Raw genomic sequence first — 16393 nt, 5'->3', positions numbered from 1 at the left:
ATAAATTGTCGAAATAATTTGATCCCCTGCAGCTTACAATTTCTTTTCTTTTTTTGATAATCCAGCTTACAATTATATGTGCATGGTAATGTATTAATGAAATTTTGCTTATATGCTACTATCAAAATTTGTAATGATTAGACTAGAGGTCAAGAGTAAAAGGAATTCCGGTAGAATTGAGCCATTTGTTGCCTTCGATAAATGGACCAATAGAGAACTCAGTTGCTTCCTCCAAGGTTTCGATGCGCTTAAAACCAGGCCACTGGACCCGGTTGGTCAGGTTCGACCCCGGCCCTTCGTTCATGTACTCTCCATAATATAAGGTTCAAGTGCAAAATCATCTTTCCACTTCAACCATCCGGCAGGTTCCACCAGATCGTCAATAAACGATTTCATGATAACCGTCCTAGAATATAGTTGCCACGGACGGCCTAAATATGCTTTGAAGTTGGCTTGCACAGGGATCAATTCAGGTGCGGCCAAGATCTTGCAATGAATTATAGAAATGCCTGTGGGTAGACGTGAGTCTTCCCGGCCTTGAGCGGTATTTATGATTCTCTGGTTAGGATTTGGTCTGCGAGCAAAGAGACTACAATTCTGGAACACAACCGATGCGTCGCCAAATATGAAGTCGACCGTGCCATATATATCACATTCTCGATAAAACTGTTTGTGTGAATGGGCATAGATGGTGTCTTGCTAGCTTTCAAAGCTGCATCGGTAGAAGGCAGAGAGGTCAGAACTACTTCGTAATGCCACAGCCTGGTGTTTAGCCGGTCCGGCATCATTAACGAATGATAAGTCCTTAGCTATGAAGCCACTACCTCTCACGCCTGCATATACAATTATGTATTGTATTTAAGAATATGATGGACATATATAGAGTTGTCGTAAATGATTTGCAAACATTGTCGTAAATTGCCTAATATTTAATACAAGCTGCACTGTAAATCTGAAGGACTTACCAACGGTGGCAGAGTAATATGCTGTCCATCCATCTCCATAACTACGGTTAGCTTTTATTACTGTCAGTCCGATTCCATCCCCGACGAACATATCATTGTCTTCTCCCTCGGTATTTCAATGTTTTCGAAATATACCCCACATTTTATATATATCACAAACCTACCATAAAAATAAAATCAATATACACTCATTGAGGCATTGACTTTATAGATATTCAAAAGAAAGGCATAGCTATGTAATTTTAAGCTAAAATAAAATAAAGACATATGTATATACTACTATATAGTAATAAATCAAGTATGAGCTGAGTATTGACGACGACCAAGAGAAAATTATAATATGTACACGTACCCCACTCACTACAATATGATACGGTTCCGATTAAAATGATCATGAAAATATATATGTAAATGTTATGCTCAAAAGTCAAAACATATTTAGATTTTTTTGGATTAATGTTACATACTTTTAGAATTTTATTAGAATGATTTAAAATTAAATGGACAGGACAATGATACCTTTGAAAATTTCATGTAATTTTGTGTTTAATTTGGCTTCTTTAATTTAATGCATGATTTAATTACATGTTGATCATAGTTTATTTCGAGATCTTTTTTCTTCTTCATGTAGATTTTTTCTTGATTCCCTTTGAGTAACATTTAAGGAAATTTTCGTTACATTGTATCACTAGCGTTAACGTTCTTCGTTATTTTTTTTTTACACAAACAAAAGGAACAACAAGAAAGAAACTAATGATCTCAACGCAACCAAAATTTCCGTAGACACTAGTGATTACAAAATTTTATGAAGATTTGAGTACACTTGTGTTTTGGTCATTGATTTTGCGTAGAATAGAAGAAACAAACCTAGTTGAAGATATGTTGTTTGTTGTAACTGTGATGAGGATAGAACAAGTTATTAATTATATTTTTTTATCAAAAATTTTAAAACCAAGTTTAAGATATTAGGTTGAAACAAGCAAATTAACTCGAAAGAAAGAAATTTAATTATATCGGAAACTTAGAAAAACGTTGTTAAAATACAGAATGAAGATTTTCGCAAATACGAATATTCAAAGCAAGTCTAAAAAAGAATTATATGTTCACTAACTTATTTATTTGTAAGTTGTAACACTTTTTGTAAGTTTAAATTTCTTTTATTTTTTTCCTTTCCGATCTATCTAAAATTTTAGTCTCTAAAAATAAAAAAGAATCAAATTCAAAATCTAGGAAATTGATCGAATGAATTAATCATTATTAACCAAAACAAATTTTGGAAAAGAAATTAATTACAAAAAATAAAATAAAAAAACATGCAGAATGCTATTGTCATCTACACGTTACCACCTTTACCAACCAAACCTAATATCCAACGTTTTCGTACCTGGTGTCGCTCGAGTTGGGAGCGGCGGATATGGCCTCGCCTATGGTTGTATAGTTTCCGGTACCATTTTGAGCCACCACCAGATCAACCTTAGTCTCATCCACGGGATCTTGAAGTAGGTTGCGGTCACTCCCTGAGACCCACATCGGAAACCCAACGTCCTCCTCAAGTTTCCCCGGACTATTCCCTGGAATATCCTCAAGCATATCTAACGAGTTCCTGACGTGGCTAGAGATATCGAATAGGCTCTCCTTCAAGCTCTCAGCCACTCCATACGTCTTGTTATTATTATAAATCGAGTCCTCCTCGTCGTCTTCGTCGCTAGAAGCAAAACCATCGAGACACGTTCGTGTATTTGTCATCGTAGCGCTGAGTAACATTTTAACGTTATGGATCTCCGGAGAATGAGATCGGAGCTGGGATATCGCGGCGGTGAGATCAAAGACGGAGTCATCGAGTAGCTGGAGACAATCATCGAATGCGCAGTGGTCGCGGTGGCTTAGGTTAGAGCCTAGACGGTTTAGGAGGTCGGAGAATTTGGAGGAAGAGAGATTAACCTTTGAGATGGTTTGGTTTAATGCGGCGACGAGGAGCTCAGTGATGTCATCGGAGGATGTAAAACGCTGCGTTTTGTGTGGTGAGTGAGATGAGAATACGGTGGATAAGAAGAAGAGTAGGAGAAAGGTCAATCGTAGAATCTGTTTAGACTCTTTCTTCATCTCGGATTATTCAAAATGTAGTGATCGGAGCTGTAATGAAAGAGGAACTTATATAAGAAATTCGCAACGCTAACACTAACACAATAGAACGAAATATTGAAAGAGATATATTATTGCAATCAGATTTCCAATTTTGTGTGATTTTGTATATTGAAAGAGATATATTATTGCAATCAGATTTCCAATTTTGTGAAACGTAACCAAGAGAACAAATCCTTTTTAAGATCGGTTTGGACTCTTTCTTCATCTTGGATTATTCAAAATATATTGAGAATAATCTGTTTTTACTTTTAAGATCTCACAGTTTCGAAAATTTTTAGGGGGCTAATTGCCAAACAAACTGGTCAAAGTGAAAGCCCAGTAAGAGAAGAAAGAAGCCCACTTCAACCGTATGATGTGCCTAGCCAAACCAAGCAAGCACGCACGCACACACGTGCTGGCGTTTCCGTTCGACTTTCATCTCCATTGTATTTGCAATTTAACACTCAAATTTATTTCATTCATTTAAGATCATATGTTAGTTAGTGTATAAAGTTTGTAATATTTTTTATAAATAGTAGTTGTTGTCCAAATTAATAATTTAAGTGTTAAAATTACATTACTTAGAAAAAAATTGAACTAATGCTACCAAACTTACGAACTAAAGATGATGCAATAGAAGGACACCAAACTCGGTTATTCTCCATTGTAGTGCAATTTAACACTCAAATTTTTTTTATTAATTCGACTATTTAATTTATGTAGTTAGTGTGTAAAGTTTATATAGTTGTTGTCTAATTAATATTAAGAAATTTAACTGTTAAAATTACATTACTTGAAAAAAGATTGAACTAGTGATGCCAAAACTTACGAACCAAAGACGATGCAATGGATAGGACATCAAACTCGGTTATTCTCCATTGTATTGCAATTTAACACTCAAATTTCTTTCATTAATTTGACTATTTAAGATCATATGTAGTTAGTGTGTAAAGTTTGTAATATTTTTTATAAATAGTAGTTGTTGTCCAAATTAATAATTTAAGTGTTAAAATTACATTACTTGAAAAAAGATTGAACTAGTGATGCCAAACTTACGAACCAAAGATGATGCAATGGATATGACACCAAGCTCGGTTATTCTCCATTGTATTGCAATTTAACACTCAATTTTTTTTATTAGTTCAACTATTTGATTTATGTAGTTAGTGTGTAAAGTTTATGTAACTGTTATCTAATTAATATTAAGAAATTTAACTTTTAAAATTACATTACTTGAAAAAAGATTGAACTAGTGATGCCAAACTTACGAACCAAAGACGATGCAATGGATAGGACATCAAGATCGGTTATTCTCCATTGTATTGCAATTTAACACTCAAATTTCTTTCATTCATTCGACTATTTAAGATCACATATATGTAGTTTGTGTGTAAAGTTTGTAATCTTTTTTATAAATAGTAGTTGTTGTCCAAATTAATAATGTAAGTGTTAAAATTACATTACTTGAAAAAAGATTGAACTAGTGATGCCAAACTTACGAACCAAAGATGATGCAATGGATAGGACACCAAGCTCGGTTATTCTCCATTGTATTGCAATTTAACACTCAAATTTTTTTTATTAATTCGACTATTTAATTTATGTAGTTAGTGTGTAAAGTTAATGTAATTGTTGTCTAATTAATATTAAGAAATTTAACTGTTAAAATTAAATTACTAGAAAAAAGATTGAACTAGTGATGCCAAACTTACGAACCAATGACGATGCAATGAATAGGACATAGCGCTCGGTTATTCTCCATTGTATTGCAATGTAACACTCAAATTTCTTTCATTCATTCGACTATTTAAGATCATATGTAGTTAGTGTGTAAAGTTTGTACTATTTTTTTATAAATAGTAGTTGTTGTCCAAATTAATAATTTAAGTGTTAAAATTACATTACTTGAAAAAAGATTGAACTAGTGATGCCAAACTTACGAACCAAAGATGATGCAATGGATAGGACACCAATCTCGGTTACTCTCCATTGTATTGCAATTTAACACACAATTTTTTTTTAATTCGACTATTTAATTTATGTAGTTAGTGTGTAAAGTTTATGTAGTTGTTATCTAATTAATATTAAGAAATTTAACTTTTAAAATTACATTACCTGAAAAAAGATTGAACTAGTGATGCCAAACTTACGAACCAAAGACGATGCAATGGATAGGACATCAAGATCGGTTATTCTCCATTGTATTGCAATTTAACATTCAATTTTTTTTTATTAATTCGACTATTTAATTTATGTAGTTAGTGTGTAAAGTTTATGTAGTTGTTGTCTAATAAATATTAAGAAATTTAACTATCAAAATTACATTACCTGAAAAAAGATTGAACTAGTGATGTCAAACTTACGAACCAAAGACGATGCAATGGATAGGACATCAAGCTCGGTTATTCTCCATTGTATTGCAACTTAACACTCAAATTTTTTTTATTAATTCGACTATTTAATTTATGTAGTTAGTGTGTAAAGTTTATGTAGTTGTTGTCTAATTAATATTACGAAATTTAACTGTTAAAATTACATTACTTGAAAAAAGATTGAACTAAAGATGCCAAAATTACGAACCAAAAACGATGCAATGGATAGGACATCAAGCTCGGTTATTCTCCATTGTATTGCAATTTAACACTCAAATTTATTTGATTCATTCGACTATTTAAGATCATATGTAGTTAGTATGTAAAGTTTGTAATATTTTTTTATAAATAGTAGTTGTTGTCCAAATTAATAATTTAAGTGTTAAAATTACATTACTTGAAAAAAATTGAACTAGTGATGCCAAACTTATCCACCAAAGATGATGCAATGGATAGGACACTAAGCTCGGTTATTCTCCATTGTGTTGCAATTTAACACTCAACTTTTTTTTATTAATTCGACTATTTAATTTATGTAGTTAGTGTGTAAAGTTTATGTAGTTGTTGTCTAATTAATATTAAGAAATTAACTGTTAAAATTACATTACTTGAAAAAAGATTGAACTAGTGATGTCAAACTTACGAACCAAAGACGATGTAATGGATAGGACATCAAGCTCGGTTATTCTCCATTGTATTGCAATTTAACACTCAAATTTCTTTCATTCATTCGACTATTTAAGAGCATATGTTAGTTAGTGTGTAAGGTTTGTAATATTTTTTTATAAATAGTAGTTGTTGTCCAAATTAATAATTTAAGTGTTAAAATTACATTACTTAAAAAAATATTGAACTAGTGATGCCAAACTTACGAATCAAAGATGATGCAATGGATAGGACACTAAGCTTGGTTATTCTCCATTGTATTGCAATTTAACACTCAATTGTTTTTATTAATTCGACTATTTAATTTATTTAGTTAGTATGTAAAGTTTATGTAGTTGTTATCTAATTAATACTAAGAAATTTAACTTATAAAATTACATTACTTGAAAAAATTGAACTAGTAATGTCAAATTTACAAACCAAAGACGATAGAATGGATAGGACACCATATAATTAGTGAATTAATTTAGTATTAATTTTTTTATTTAAAATATTATATATATTATAGTTTAATTTTATCATGTTTAATTAATATATCAAATTAATGAATTTAATTAAATCATAATTTAAATAACGTAAAGTTGTGAGAACTAACCTGAATCAAGTAAGTAGGGTTCTGACAGTTTTGATCCAGTTCTTCCGCGCATCTCAATGCTTAACTTTAGACCTGCAAATTTTCCTTTAGACACGTAAATTGATGTTTTGATATATTTTATTGTATGTGTAGTCTTAAAATAATAGAAACAGAGATGAGTAAGATGACATTACATGGCCCAGAAAACAATTTTCATTCTGATACATCCTAATAATGTATACCCAATTACCATTCTTGTTTTGAAGACTCGAATTATAAAATAAAACAAAACAAAAACAGAGTAAAAAAAAAAAAAAAAAAAGAACATAGTAAATCACGTACTGACTCGGTGAAGACTCGGGAGATGGATGCGGATCAATGAAGAGATCGATTGATCTGATCATCATTGGCTTTTCTTGTTTTGGATTGGATGGAGAAGAAGAATTCCTGTTGTAAAATCCGATCAGTCTGGACCGTTACAAACACGAATCAAAATGAGAGAATTAGACTTCAGAAAAAACTTAAGAAAGAACGAGAGAAGAAACAACACACGATTTAACGAGTTCACGTTTCCAAGGTGGAAACGCTACGTCTCACTGGAGAGAACTTCTCCGGTAATCCACTAGAACAATGATCAATTCCGATTACAAAGCTCTCACTTCTCTGTCTCTTTTGTAAACTGATTACTCTCTCTCTAATCTCTCCTTAACAAGATCTAACAAAGTTCTGATCGAGCTTAAGAGAAGATAAGAAGATAAGATTAGAATAATCAGAAGGACGGATCTACCCTCAGTCGTTTGTAACAACTTCCACCCATGCCACTCACACGTGACTCCCACACGTATGAACCAAAGCTTGTATCGAATCCTCTCAATCACCGAGAGTCTCTCTCACACTTACGCATTCCTCGAAGTCGAATCTGAGTCATAACACTACAATTCTCCACCTTGACTCTGATTCTACTGCTTAGCTTCAACCTTGTCTAGTCTTGGATTACATGAGGGCAACAAGCAAAAACAAGGAAAGGAGTTTAGAAATCTTCTCTCTACAAAGAATTCAGATCCTTCTCTCCCAAAAGCTTTCAATATCTCTCTCTCAAAAACTGCTAAAAATAACTTAAGGGTTTTCTAAAACCCAAAAACACTATATATGTCCTAAAACACGTCAGAGACTTGTGTTGCAATTTAGGAAAACTTTGGGTAAAATTGTAAAACTTCCAATTTCTTCTTTCTCTCGTTAGATAAACATGGGTGTCGACCGATGCTCCTTCGGTGTCGGTAGATGCCATAATTCTGATCCGACTTTAGTTCTTTTCCTTCGATTAAATGCTCCAAAATCATCCAAATTACTCCACTTCGCTCCATCTGTGCCAAATTCCTAGATAACCTGTAAAGTCTCAAAAACAACCTAGAAACAAATGAAAAGACTCAAAAAGCACACTTATATCATGGTTAGAAAGCGTAAAAACCATGATAAATCACATTCCACTTTCACTGAGCATACTCCTAACCTTGTCCATTATAGTTCTGTTCATCCTTTCAGCAACCCCATTCTGTTGAGGAATATAAGCACAAGTTCTGTGTCTTACAATACCCTCATATTTACAAAATTTATCAAAATACTGATTACAGTATTCCAGACCATTATCAGTCCTCAGCTTCTTTACCTTCTTCTCTCACTGAGTCTCCACCAATTTCTTCCACTCTATGAACTTACCAAACGCCTCATCCTTCTTCCTCAGAAAATAGATCCACGTCTTTCTCGAGAAATCATCTATAAAAGAGATGAAATATTGACAATTTCCCAGTGACATTGGATTATGTGGCGATCCCCATAGACTTAGCCTTTGCTTGCCCTCAAGCAAAACAGAAACTTAAACTTGTGGAAGAGGTTTGAAAACACAGGAACTCACTCAACTGCAGATAACTGATCTTCACACTCTTCATCGCCTTGACTCTCAAGAACTTACTTCATATACTTTGTCATTTGAAAAGCATCAACATTCCAATTGTTGTAAAACCCGATCAGTCTTGACCGATACAAACAAGAATCGAACGCGAAATGAGAGAATTAGACTTGAGAAAAAACTTAAGAAAGAACGAGAGAAGAAACAACACACGATTTAACGAGTTCACGTTTCCAAGATGGAAACGCTACATCTCGCCGGAGAGAACTTCTCCGGTAATCCACTAGAACAATGATCAATTCCGATTACAAAGCTCTCACTTCTCTCTCTTCTGTAAACTGATTACTCTCTCTCTAATCTCTCCTTAACAAGATCTAACAAACTTCTGATCGAGCTTAAGAGAAGATAAGAAGATAAGATTAGAATAATCAGAAGGACGGATCTATCCTCAGTCGTTTGTAACAACTTCCACCCGTGTCACTCACACGTGACTCCCACACGTATGAACCAGAGCTTGTATCGAATCCTCTCAGTCACCGAGAGTCTCTCTCACACTTAAGCATTCCTCGAAGTCGAATCTGAGTCATAACACTATAATTCTGATGATCAGCATCATCATCCATCGCCAGGAATTGTGAGATGGATCGATCTTAATGATCGTAGGCTTTGTATTGGATGGAGAGATAGATCGATCTGAATATCTTATCATCATCGGCTTTTCTTCATCATCATCATCAGGCACGTACTCTTACAAAAATATTTACTTTTTGGTTTAGGGTTTTGAGGAACGAAGAAGAACAAGGGAGAAGAGAGAAACAGAAATAGAGAGTTTTGATTTCATTCACAACGGTCAGATTTATAATTAAGATATATAATGCGTTTGTTGTTGTTTCCTTTTCTTTTTTCTTTTATGATTATTATACAGTTAAGTGTATATTAATTCATTCTAATCACAACGGTAACAAACACAATACTATAGTATTACGATGGGACTGGGCTGCATCTACTATTTTCAATATCTAGGATGAAAACACTACAGATGAACGATTATGCCATCTTTCAGCTACCTATATATGAATGGACAATTATTAATACAGCCAAGTCTATATCTATTACTAAATATATACAATGATGAATTGGTGGAGATATTTATAATCTCTGCTTCTCCCTCCCAAAGAGATCTTGTAACTCATCAAAGTCTCTAATTTCCTTGCGTCGATTCCTGTAGCTCATCGTTTTTGGTGGTAGCTGTTTTGTGTGTTTTGAATGAAAATTTTGAAAAGATTAACACTGGGAAGCCATGTTTTAGAGAAGAAAATTGATTATGATACTATAATTTGGGCTATTTCGATTTTTAAATTTCTAAACTGGTTTCTCCAGCTATCCACTTTCTTAATTTACCAGCTATTTTTTCAATCGTTTATAATTTACAATCACTTTTTTTAGATGTGTTCATCATCAGCTTTTTTGCCAAAAATAAAAAAAAAAAAGTTAAAAAAATAATGAATTCATTTAATTTTAAATCAAGATCCGTGTCCAATGTGAATAATCATCGATGATGAAATATGTTTATTTGCTCGTTTTATGTTACAATTGATGTTATAGTATATATATTGTGTACATACTCAAATCGAGCATTGCCAATATAGTACCATGATTGATAGATATGCATAATGTCCAACTAATAAACCTTTTAAATATATGTTCACTTAAATTTTAAGAGGCTCACCAATTATTTCTTTTTATATTTTAGTACCAAAATGACGGATTATACTTTTTGCTAACTTATTTTTTGTTCCACTTTATATATATTGGATTTTTTTTTTGTCAAAATATATATTGAAATTTTTACGAAGTCAAATCTTACGAATATGCCATCTTCTAAGTCATATCTTACGAATATGCCATCTTCTAAGTCATATCTTACGAATATGCCATTTTTACTTAACTCTTATGGATTTACTATTTTTGAACATTTAAAAATGTTTCTATTTATATTTGTCTTTGCTAAAATATATAGTTTATAACAAATATTAAACTTTAAAAACAAATGAAACCGACTAAATCCAAATATAATGGGTCAAAAATGTTTAATCATATTATTGTAGTAAAAATGGCAAATCTATAAGGTTTTAGACAATAGTACAAAATCCAAAAGTGTCATCATGAAAATGGCCGCAAATTGACAATTTCATAGATAGAATATATTTGTCGTTTACAAATTTTGAAAGCGTGAAACTGAAAGTTCGTTTAACCTAATGCTACACCAAAAAGTTAGTTTTCTTTTTATTTTTGCCCACAAATATCATTTTTTCTACACAGAGAAAAAAATATACAATGTGCACTTCATTATATTATATTGATGAAATTGCATTAAGCAATCAGTATTTTAAAGTAAACTGCTTTCCACCAAACAATGCAACTCCTCAAATTCCAAATAATTCGTAAACAAAAAAATCAGTATTTCATTTCAATTTTGAGTTACAAATAATAACACTTACGTTTTTCTCATATGTTATTTTAATTTTAACTAATATGCTACACAAAACAATAGTATTTTCTTTAAAGACATAATAATATCATTTTTATAATTATACATATGTGAATTTAAAATATTTTCTAAATATATTTTTTATTTACAGTAGCATTCGTTGATTAATGTGAAATATGAATCTCGTGAAAAAATTTTACAAATTTTTAATTTTAACTAATATGCTACACAAAACAATAGTATTTTCTTTAAAGACATAATAATATCATTTTTATAATTATACATATATGAATTTAAAATATTTTCTAAATAGATTTTTTATTTACAGTAGCATTCGTTGATTAATGTGAAATATGAATCTCGTGGAAAAATTTTACAAAGTTTTTTTTTTGCCTGTACAATGTTCCTTTTCCCTAATTGTTTCGCAGCTTTATTGTTATTTCTTCTGATACATTAAAATTCAACATTTGAAAAAAATGAACCATAGTGGTCATTTGTAATGGACCAGAGACGGTCCATCGTTTGAACACCGATCCAATTACATGCATGCCCTAACTCTCCCTCCATGATAAATCTATCAGCGGCATGCACCCAATGGCGGTTCTACATAAAAGGTAGAGGAGTTAGATGACACCCATAAGAAAGAATGATAAGAAAGAATCATTATACTTCTATAGTTACAACAGAAACACATAAAATTGCTAAAAAACTTTTTACCCCATTAACCAAAGTTTACATCCTTTGACCCATGATTATTATCTTTGACCCCTGTAAAGATAATTTTTTAGTTCCACTGCTGCATACCTTCTACGACAAAATAATGTGTTACTAAAATTAGGACTAGACTTCCACGGGTGGTACCTGTATTAAATAATTAGACCTGTTCTAATACCATAAATAAATACAATCAGATAATAAAGAAATCAAAATTACGACTCAGGAGGTGGTATGTTAGTGAGAGTTTTGGTGATGCGGGTTCGTGGTAACATCCCAATCGTTGCAACCCCCAATTTTAAAATCCTTCCGGCACGTCTTCCTCCAAGAACAACTTTCCTCACTATTCTGAAGATGTTTCAAGTGGTCATTAACCTCCTCCTCCTCAGCGAGAATCTACAAGTCTGGAAACATAAAAAAAATTCCCCTTCATCAAACAGAGGCATGACTGATAACTTATCAAAAACCCATAAATCTAGAAGAGTGGGTGCAACAAAGTCACATGACGCATATGGTGAATAATGGATCGGTGGCTATACATGCCAAGTACGGGTCTTTCATAATCATTGAGTTGAAGATCAAGAAACCCTTTTTTTTTTTTGAGTAGTGAAAGTTCAAGAAACCCTTGGTGTAGAGAAGAACGTCTTTTGAATGTGAACAATCATTATGCTTACTAATTTACTAATAATAATAAAAAATCGTTGATTAGAATATTTTTAAAAAAAATCGTTGATTAGAATATTTTTTTTTTTGAAACGGTTGTTTGTAAATCGGAAATTCTCTGAAAATCGAAACCACACTCGCGGAGTCACTGGGTGAAGTCCTCCGTTTCATTCGGGTGGTGCTGACCCGCAGGGAGGCACACTTATAAGACTATAACATAAGCAATGCCAAAAAACAACATCATCCGTTTCGTTTCCACATCTAATCGAACAATCAGAAGGAAAGTCAAAAAAATAAAATCTAGACATTGAAAATTGAAAACATTAGCCATGCAAAAAATATGGCACGCGTACTTATTTAACGGATCACAAAAAGGAAACAGGATAGGCTAGAAAATTTGAAGAGCCTAAAAGTTTACAAAACTAAGATTAATGTATGAACTTTAGTAATGTCGACCTTATTCGTACATGAATCAATACACCAACAAATAAATACTCATATCTCCCACTAAAGTACCTGTTCAGTACAAGATTAATACATGAATCAATACACCAACAAATAAATACTCATATCTCCCACTAAAGTACCTGTTCAGTTTTTCGATGAGAAGAGGAAATAAAAAAAAAATACTCATATCTCCCACTAAAGTACCTGTTCAATTTTTGGATGAGAAGAGAAAATAAAAAAAACATGGACCATTATAAACTGTGAATGTATCCCGGATATAAAATGTATGAAAAGAGGCAATTGAACAGGTTTTTTACAAAGAGATGCGCTGGATTCGGTAGGGCAAAACAAAAAGAAGCCACGATTTGAAGATTTGGGGAAGGAAGCAAAGAGAAGTGCCTTTTAATTTAATAAATTTATGACATCATAATAAATCTTAACCGTAGGATCAGAAAACAAAACAATCTTATCCGTTGAATAAAAATAGTGACATGGCAATCCCTAAAAATTGGGTTAGCTATATTATATATGTATATGCTGAGAAGAAGCAAAGAGATCAATACTCAAATTTCTTTCATTAATTAGACTATTTAAGATCATATATAGTTAGTGTGTAAAATTTGTAATATTTTTTATATATAGTAGTTGTCGTCCAAATTAATATTAAGAAACTTAAGAGTTAAAATTACATTACTTGAAAAACAATTGAACTAGTGATGTCAAACTAACAAACCAAAAATAATATACAATGGATATAAAACAAGGGCGGATCCACATAGAAGGGTGTGGGGTCAATTGACTCCTCATTAATTTTTTGAAAAAATTTAGTGATACATATTTAGTGTATTAAATATTAGTGATACATATATTAATTTAGTAAAAATTTAGTAATACATATATTTAGTAAAAAAAAATATGTCACATCTATAAGTTGTTGAAGTTGGTTTTGATTTTGCCTCTTGCTAGTGCAACTGTTGAGAAATGTTTTTTCAGCGATGAAGATTCTGAAAACTTATCGATGCAATCGGATTGAAGATCAATATCTGAATGATTGTTTAGATTGTTTCATCGAAAATATGTATTTTTATCTATTACAAATGAAACTGTAATGAATAGATTTTAGGATATAAAAACTCATAGAGTGGGTTTGTAAGATGTTTTTATATTTATATATAAAAAAATAGTTTAGTTATGTTTTGACCCCGCTAAAAATAATTTCTAGATCCGCCACTGAAATAAAACACCAAGCTCGGTTATTCTCCATTGTATTGCAATTATTTTATTATTATTATTATTGTATTGCAATTTAACACTCAATTTCTTTCATTAATTTGACTATTTAAGATCATATGTAGTTAGTGTGTAAGGATTGTAATATTTTTTATATACAGTAGTTGTTGTCCAAATTATTAAGAAATTTAAGTGTTAAAATTACATTACTTGGAAAAAGATTGAACTAGTGATGCCAAACTTACGAACCAAAGACAATGCAATAAATAAGACACCAAGCTCGGTTATTCTTCATTGTATAGCAATTTAACACTCAAATTTCTTTCATTAATTCGACTATTTAAGATCATATGTTAACTGTGTTTGTGATATTTTTTAAATATAGTAGTTGTTGTCCAAATTAATAATATTAAGAAAAAGTGTTAAAATTACATTAATTCGACTATTTAAGATCATATGTAGTGTGTAAAGTTTGTGATATTTTTTATATATAGTAGTTGTTGTCCAAATTAATAATATTAAGAAATTTAAGTGTTAAAATTACATTACTTGAAAAAAGATTGAACTAGTGATGCCAAACTTACGAACCAAAGACGATGCAATGGACAGGACATCAAACTCGGTTATTCTCCATTGTATTGCAATTTAACACTCAAATTTCTTTCATTAATTTGACTATTTAAGATCATATGTAGTTAGTGTGTAAAGTTTGTGATATTTTTTTTATATAGTAGTTGTTGTCCAAATTAATAATATTAAGAAATTTAAGTGTTAAAATTACATTACTTGGAAAAAGATTGAACTAGTGATGCCAAACTTACGAACCAAAGACAATGGATAGGACACCAAGCTCGGTTATTCTCCATTGTATTGCAATTTAACACTCAAATTTCTTTTATTAATTCGACTATTTAATTTAGTGTGTAAAGTTTGTAATATTTTTATATCTAGTAGTTATTGTCCAAATTAATAATATTAAAAAAAATTTAAGTGTTAAAATTACACTACTTGAAAAAAGATTGAACTAGTGATGCCAAAGTTACGAACCAAAGACGATGCAATGGACAAGACACCAAGCTCGGTTATTCTCCATTGTATTGTAATTTAACACTCAAATTTCTTTCATTAATTCGACTATTTTAAGATCATATGTAGTTAGTGTGTAAAGTTTGTGATATTTTTTTTATATAGTAGTTGTTGTCCAAATTAATAGTATTAAGAAATTTAAGTGTTAAAATTACATTAATTCGACTATTTAAGATCATATGTAGTTAGTATGTAAAGTTTGTGCTATTTTTTATATATAGTAGTTATTGTCCAAATTAATAATATTAAGAAATTTAAGTGTTAAAATTACATTACTTGAAAAAATATTGAACTAGTGATGCCAAACTTATGAACCAAAGACAATGGATAGGACACCAAGCTCGGTTATTCCCCATTGTATTGCAATTTAACACTCAAATTTCTTTTATTAATTCGACTATTTAATTTAGTGTGTAAAGTTTGTAATATTTTTATATCTAGTAGTTATTGTCCAAATTAATAATATTAAAAAATTTAAGTGTTAAAATTACACTACTTGAAAATAGATTGAACTAGTGAGGCCAAACTTACGAACCAAAGACCTTGCAATAGATAGGATACCAAGCTCGGTAATTCTCCATTGTATTGCAATTTAACACTCAACTTTCTTTCATTAATTTGATTATTTAAGATCATATGTAGTTAGTGTGTAAAGTTTGTAATCTTTTTTATAAATATTAGTCGTTGTCCAAATTAATAATTCAAGTATTAAAATTACATTACTTGAAAAAAGATTGAACTAGTGATGCCAAACTTACGAACCAAAGACAGATGCAATGGATAGGACACCAAGCTCAGTTATTCTCCATTGTATTACAATTTAACACTCAAATATATTTCATTAATTAGTAAGTTAATTTAGTATTAATTTATTTTATTTAAAATATTATATATATTGTAGTTTAATTTTATCATGTTTAATTAATATATCAAATTAATGAATTTCATTAAATCATATATCAAACAATGTAAAAGTTGTGTTTAAACAGAGAAACTAACCTGAATCAAGTAGGTAGGGTTCTGACAGTTTTGATCCAGTTCTTCCGTGCATATCCAAATAGACGTGCAATTTTTCCTTAGACACGTAAATAGATGTTTTGATATATCGATATTAACATTTTTGAAGTACATTTTGTGTTATGCCCTTTAAGTTTT

The 16393-nt window shown here is 31.1% G+C and overlaps 1 long non-coding RNA gene and 1 pseudogene across 2 annotated transcripts; both read right to left on the bottom strand.

Moving 5' to 3' along the window:
• Positions 1–5: 5 nt before the first annotated feature.
• Positions 6–3172, bottom strand: LOC104737550 (putative pectinesterase/pectinesterase inhibitor 40; annotated as a pseudogene). The gene is made up of 3 exons (XR_015577750.1): positions 2350–3172; positions 966–1125; positions 6–833 (listed from the first exon to the last, which is right to left on the bottom strand). The product of XR_015577750.1 is annotated as a putative pectinesterase/pectinesterase inhibitor 40 (transcript).
• An 8262-nt stretch (positions 3173–11434) lies between these two features.
• Positions 11435–13195, bottom strand: LOC104737549 (uncharacterized). Its single transcript, XR_759753.3, has 3 exons — positions 13063–13195; positions 11816–12216; positions 11435–11701 (listed from the first exon to the last, which is right to left on the bottom strand). It is a non-coding gene; the product is annotated as an uncharacterized LOC104737549 (long non-coding RNA).
• Between the last annotated feature and the right edge of the window lie 3198 nt (positions 13196–16393).

Source organism: Camelina sativa, chromosome 13 (genome assembly GCF_030686135.1).
Source record: "Camelina sativa cultivar CO46 ecotype springtype chromosome 13, ASM3068613v1".
In the NCBI taxonomy this organism is placed as follows: Eukaryota; Viridiplantae; Streptophyta; class Magnoliopsida; order Brassicales; family Brassicaceae; genus Camelina; species Camelina sativa.
The sequence above is the reverse complement of the archived record's forward strand: the minus strand, read 5'-3'. Positions and strand labels throughout refer to the sequence as shown.